The 6,038-nt window shown below is 31.1% G+C and overlaps 1 long non-coding RNA gene across 1 annotated transcript; it reads right to left on the bottom strand.

The window, feature by feature from the left end:
* Positions 1-323: 323 nt before the first annotated feature.
* On the bottom strand, positions 324-4,545 carry LOC129317200 (uncharacterized). The gene is made up of 4 exons (XR_008594967.1): positions 4,408-4,545; positions 4,182-4,303; positions 602-666; positions 324-500 (listed from the first exon to the last, which is right to left on the bottom strand). It is a non-coding gene; the product is annotated as an uncharacterized LOC129317200 (long non-coding RNA).
* Between the last annotated feature and the right edge of the window lie 1,493 nt (positions 4,546-6,038).

Raw genomic sequence — 6,038 nt, forward strand, 5'->3', positions numbered from 1 at the left:
TTCAATTAAAAATTATAAAAAATACATTTATAATCATAAAAAAGTTATTATTTATAAAATTAAGTTTAAGAAAATAAATTTAAATCAATTTACACCACAACAATAAAGAAAACTAAAACATTTAGGTCTAATATCAAATAGCAATATCAAAGTGAATACCAATAAAAATTAAACTTAGCTTATATTATCAACTAAATCTTAATAAATAAATGAGGTATGGATGAATGTATTTAATATGTTCATTTCTTTGAGTTATATATTTAATCTTTTTTTATATTATAATTTTTAAAAAAATAATAAAAGGGCCTAGGCCCGATTTACTTTTTTAAAGGTAAAATAGAAGCCCGGTCCTCAATTTTTTCGGGCCTAAAAGGGCCGGCCCTACGAGCTCGGCCCTAATTGACGACTCTAACAGCAAATAGCCCAGAAAAGAACAATATATCCAGCATAGTATGCATCCCAATCCATTCTAAACTTGGAGGTTTTCACCCTAGTCTCTCCTGCAAAATGAAAGGGGGGAAATAATAGTTATATTTTTTTTAAACAATATAGATAACCTTGATATAGGAAATTAAGAAAAGAGGCATATATGATTGAATACCAAGTAACCTTTGAGCTATCAGTTGCACTTAGTCATATTTATCATGGTTACAACAACCATAGTGCCTGTCAAATTATTTAAAAATCTAATGTAAGCATGTCTCCAAGAGCAATTAAAAAGTATAGAGCCAAAAATCTTTTAGAATCCTGTAATAAATCCCAATGGCATGCTTCACTAGAACTCCTTGGAGAGAGATTCATGCCCATCTTCTTTGAATTCAAGTTGCCCTTGACATTTCTCCTCCTTGAGACATTTTCTCAAACGATTTTTCACAAAGGTCAAGATTTCCTTCATATCTTGAGCTATCGAAACTTTGCAATTGTGCCTATTGGAATTTTTCTAGCAAGGTTGTTATATAACAAATCCAACATTGAAAAACGATCAATTTGAGCAAGGCTTAGAGGAATTGGACAAGAGGAATGATTTCTTGATAAATCAAAAAAATTTAAAGATATTAGTCGTCCAATATTTGAAGGAATTTCTTCACCAAATTGATTTCTTGATAAGTTTAGAAATACCATTTGAACTAAATTTTCTAATTCAGTTGGAATTCCTCATGTTAATTGATTGCTTGAAAAATCAATGCCTATTAAAAGTATATTTTTCTTAAAGGTTTGTTCCAAACCTTTCCAAGAGGTGGAGAAATGTCAAGAGAGCAACAAGGAGTTCTATTGGAGACCTTTAAGGGAACCAATAGAAGCAAGAAGATCTCTAGACAAATTGTTATTACTTGAGTACAAAAACCTCTAATGATTTGAAATGACTTCAATAATCAAGAAGCTGTCAAAATAGTTAATTGTTAGAAAGATCTAATATCTCCATGTTAGTTTGCCTAGTTGAACATGAAAAAGTGATGAACATCAAAATATTATTGTTTGAAGCAAAAAAGGTAGATGCATTATGTAAAAATATTGGAACTTCACCTTCAAAATGATTTGAGGCCACAGATATATATGGGCTAGCAAAAAATCTTATGGGAACATTTAGTATTGTATCAATAAAGTTATTGTATGAAATATTTAAGTAACTTAGTTTTCGTGTCAACAATGCCCAAAACCACTCTAGAATAGGAGCTAAAATTCCATCATTGGAAATATCAAGTTGGAATGAATATTCGAAGTCTCCAATGATGAGGAAAATTAAAGATATTTAGGTATTGACCCATTTAGCAAATTCTCTAAAATGTCAAATATCTCAAAATGTGAATGTGGAAAGGATAACTAGTGTGCCACCAATTTGATTGCCCCTTAGGTTTAACTCTTTTAAAGAATATCTAGCAAATCCGAAAAGAGTTTGAAGAATTGTCACAAAGTCATCACTCAAAAGGTTAAAGGCTAGGGATAATGAGCATAAGTACAGATATTCCTCAAGGATTTAAGCCTACCCCTATGATGATTAAAAGAAAGGTCTAGATTCTCAAGAGAATCCATAACGCTAACAAATTCATGTGGTATGGGACCCTCAAATATGTTGGACCTAAGACTCAGCTCAATAAGGTTTAAGCATATTGAGGATGACGTGAAGTTATTGTCAAATAGATCAATCACATGAAGATAAGAGGAATTGAATTTTAAAGAGGATAATGAAAGGATATTCTAATATAAAAGATCATTGTCAGATAGCTTCAATTCTTTCAAGCTTGATCACTCTCCAATCATTTTTAGCCAATTGTAAGAATATTTGAGATTGGTTATGTTTGCTAACATAAGATGGGTCAAACTTGTGAGACTAAAGAACCACTTACCTTCACCGCCATTCTTTTGGTCAATTTTGAGAGAACCACTATATCTCAAAAAAAGCTTTTGCAAGTTTGAAAGGATGCCAAATTGATAAGGTATTTCTCCAGCAAGAATATTCCATAAAGAGATCAAGATGCTATAATTGTGAGAGACTTCCAAGTTGGTAAGGTATCACCCTTATAAGTTGATTGGATGAGAAATCAAGATGTTGCAATTGTGATATATTCCTAAGTTGATAAGATATTTCTCCTCTAGCATAATTTTTTGAGAGATCAAGATGCTACAATCTCGAGAGATTTCTGAATAAACTTGGAATACTTCCATTCTATAAAGTATGGCCTTGGAGATCAAAGTGCCTTAAGTTGCTTAGAGAGCAAAAGAATTTAAGAATATTGCTATCTTCAAAATAATTGAAACTAAGGTTGAAATAGATCAAGTATTGCAACTATCACGCCCTAAATTTTAAGTTGTGACTAAAACATCCTAAGCTTTTACACTATATTTATTTATATGAAGGTACACTTTATTACAAAACTTAAAAATTTACTATAGTAAAAAAGTGTCTACCATAGTAATTAGAAGTAAGGTATATTTTTAAATAATTACCCTAATAAATAAAGACTTACCATGATAAAAAGAATAAAAATTACCATTTCAAAATTTTAATTACCATGATAAAAAAGAGTTTACTATGATAGATAAAGATCAACATTTAATGAAAGCATTCCATTGTAGAAAAGATTTTTTCTTACATGGTAATAAAAGAGTTCAACTTCTCAAAAATTTTCCTACCATAATAATTTAAAAGAAAACATAGTAAAATACTTGATGTCAAGACTGAAATCAAAGAAAATTTAAACATTAAAATCATAATATTAATTTAAGACACTTAAATTTAAAAAAACATGATTCTCAAGGGCATAATAATCCAAATACAAGTTGGGGGGGAGGGAAAAAAGGGCTTTTCTAAAAATTATTAAAAGCGCAAGGAAAAAATCTGGAAATTAAGGCCATTTGCTAAGACACACACTGGCCACACTGCGACGAGTTGCATAGAGACATCTTCCTCACTTTTATGTCAATTTATTATTCATTTGTTTGACTCCTCCTTCTTGCTTTTGTGCTGGCACTTCAACTTTAAGCCCAAACAATGTATAATAAATATTAGCTAAGGAAGGTACAAGGGTTTAATTGTGGAGTTTTTCTTTAGAGAGAACAAGTACTGAGAACTTTATGAGAAATTTTTTTAAAAAAATTCTAGTATTGAAAGACGAGAAAAACAATAATAAATTTTAAACTTTAATAATAAAGAGATCTTAATTTGATATTAATTTTTTTATGAAATTTTTATTTATCATTCTTTCTTTTCTTTATTACTTACTCCTTTGCTATTTCAATTTTAACTTTTCTTTAGCCGGCTCCATGTTCCAACATGTGTGGTGTTCTATATTCCCTTGCTATTCCAACGTGTGCACTTTGTGTTTGGTTTGAAGGAAGGAGAAAAAGAAAATGGAATGAAGGGATGTTAGGATCAAAAGACTAAAATATCTTCTCACCTGTAAATTATTTCCCGAGGCAGTTTCATCTTTTCTTTCTATTTCCCTCTAGTACACTTTCCCTGCCATGTTTCCTTCAACTTTAATGCTCTATATTATCGTAACTAGCACTTGTTTGGTTTTAACTTCTAAATTTTTTAAAAAACCTTTTGCAAGCTCTAAAGTAACCAGAAGTCTAATTAGTTTTTACTACACCGTTTAGAATGAGTGGGCATCGATTTCAACGGTTCGGTTCGCTCATATTTTGAGGAAACAGATAGACCAAAAAATAGCAATAATTTATACCGGACCGGACCGAAGTATGCGATAAACTGAACTGAAACCAAACTGAAGTTTAATGGTTCAGTTCGGTTACTTATTTCGGTTGTCCTTCAGCTTCCTTAAACAGTTTCACCATGAGCAAACATCTGAACCAGAAGAGTAGAGATCAGAATAAAATGAATAGAGAAGAGGGACACAAACAAACAGGGATACACGAACAATAAATTAAAAGCTACACGAACAGACATACCTTGCTGAGTTGTGTTGTCCAAGGCACGAACAGGAAGAAGAAACAGAGATGGAGAAGTCGTCTCCTTGAGCTAAAGGGATGAAGACAGTGGAGAAGAGAGAGTTGAGTGCGGACTTTGGAGAGTGAGGGAGATGACTACTTGAGTGCGCCGCATAGGGGAGACCCAGGGAGTGAATGAGTGTCAGGTGAGGGTCCCATTTTACTAAACCTAACGAGTAATGGGCCAAAGTTTGGGTTGGGGTGCTTGAATTTCTTATCCCGTAACTCTCTTTTATTAAATTTAATATTAGTAAAAATAAAAATAACCATTAATAATATAAATTAATTATATTATATATATATATATAATATTTTATAAAATATATAATTTTGGTTTTGCAAATAAAACCGAACTTTTTGTTTTAAAAAAAACTAAATTAATTATTTAAATCGAATAAACCACAACTTGCGAGTTAACCCACCATTAGTCGTGGGTCGTGTGGTGTTAGTTGGAGTAATTTCCATCTTGGTGGGCTGCATATTTACCAACATGGATTCACTAAAAGTGAATTGATGGGTCAACTGGCTAACTCGTTAGAAAATATAATTTTTATTTTCTATCTTTAAAAATTACAAATACACTTCTTTGCAAGGAAATATAATTTTTTTTCTATCTTTGAAAATTAAATATACACTTCTCTCTTTTTTATTGAAAACAAAGAGAATTTCTCAAAAAAAATTAATTATCCAAATAAAAATAAAATTTTTTCTAAATACTTAAAAAACACATTACAAATTTAAAAATACTTTCGGTGAGTTAATAGTTGATGTTTCATGATGACACGCTATTATGAAAAAAAAATTACCAACACGGTCATTTATAATTAACAAAGCTTTCCACCTGATTTTCTTCGTCTTATTTCTAGAAGGGGACTTGAAATGTTATGAAAATTGCATTTTTGTGCATCTAAATTTAATAGTTGACGGTTGGTGTGGAACAGTGAGTTATGGAGCTCAAAAAACTTGATTCATTAGTAAATAATTTTTAAAACTCTTAAAATTACGAAAATAAGGTCTTAACTTTTATAGTTGAAGAATTTTTTTCCTGCCATATTCGATCCTTTAGTGCGATTATCTTATCTCTTTTTTTTTTTTTTTGCCACAGTTAGTGCGATTATCTTCTATCATGGCAAACGGAGAGATTTTAATTTCAAATATCAATTCAAGTATCTAGCTTTTAATTCAATTTATAAGTAGTTATTTTTTTTGGCATATATGTAGTTAATTGATCATGAGAGAAATTCCTAGCGACGTGTCTGCTCACAAAGCCCAAAAAAAAAAAAAAAAAAAACACTGAACTGGGGATATGCTCGAAGGCCACCGATGGTTAAAAGCAACAACAGAGCCATTATTTGCGACAACACAATCCAACGAGAATAAAATGACTATTGTAGACATATTTTGCTTATATTGTGAGAAGAGATTGCAAATCTTTAAAAAAGAAAAAAAAAAACAAAAAAAGAGGGATAACCCGCTACAGCCGGGCTTGGGTTGTATGATGCGGGCCTCATTTTCCCTTACCCAACCAACCAGTATTTGTCAAGTTGCAGGCTCAATCAATATTAACAACTCTAACAGTTGAATTTTTATAC

The sequence above is a fragment of the Prosopis cineraria genome, unplaced genomic scaffold, assembly GCF_029017545.1.
Source record: "Prosopis cineraria cultivar Desert tree isolate PC_DT_omini unplaced genomic scaffold, ASM2901754v1 PC8, whole genome shotgun sequence".
NCBI lineage: Eukaryota > Viridiplantae > Streptophyta > Magnoliopsida > Fabales > Fabaceae > Prosopis > Prosopis cineraria.